A 758-nucleotide genomic window follows, 5' to 3' on the forward strand; every position below is an offset into this window, starting at 1 on the left:
TCGACTGGCTCCGAGTCCATGTCTCATGGAATGACAATTGACAACACTCGCTTGCTCGAGAGCTTGAAAGGCACAACACCGCTCCCGAATGTACGACGTGTGTATTTCTCAATGCAACAGCCATTGCTTCTAACTGCCCCTCGATTCGCGGTTCGAATAGAATCGAAACACATTTTCGTTATTTACTGTACTACACCGTTACTGCTCTACAATATCATTTTTCGCTACCTCTAATAATTAGTAAGTGGACTGCTCTAATAGACATTGCGTAGAGAGATGCTATGCTCGCCTGCTCACAGATTTTGAAACGGATTTCTTACGAATTGTGTGGATATCCGTTTTTTTTATTATAATAAAGACTTTTGCAGTTAATAATTTCGGATTATGTTGTTGTTTTGATTATGCGAGCACATCCCACGTTTAGGATTACGAGCGACCCTAGGTAGATTAAGGGGTGGCTCGTAAGGCTTACAGTAGACTCTGAGTCAGAGGCAGGCCTCTTGGAATAGTGTTCAGCTTAAAGCCTTGCGTGCAAGAACTCAGCATAATGTTCACAATGAGGTGCTGAGACTGTGGAAATGTCAGTCGATCACAATATAAGACTCTTGAGCAAAGTTTGGTCTCCAGAATGGGTTAGTTGTCGAGCTAGTTTCGACCATAAAATTATGCGACATCATATGTGATCATGCTTCTGTATAGTTTTGCGAATCGGCAGGATAACGATGTGGCGATTTTTGCGCGCTTGGAACCCCCCCCCC

Source organism: Phytophthora parasitica, assembly GCF_000247585.1.
Source record: "Phytophthora parasitica INRA-310 unplaced genomic scaffold supercont2.27, whole genome shotgun sequence".
NCBI classification, from domain to species: Eukaryota; Oomycota; class Peronosporomycetes; order Peronosporales; family Peronosporaceae; genus Phytophthora; species Phytophthora nicotianae.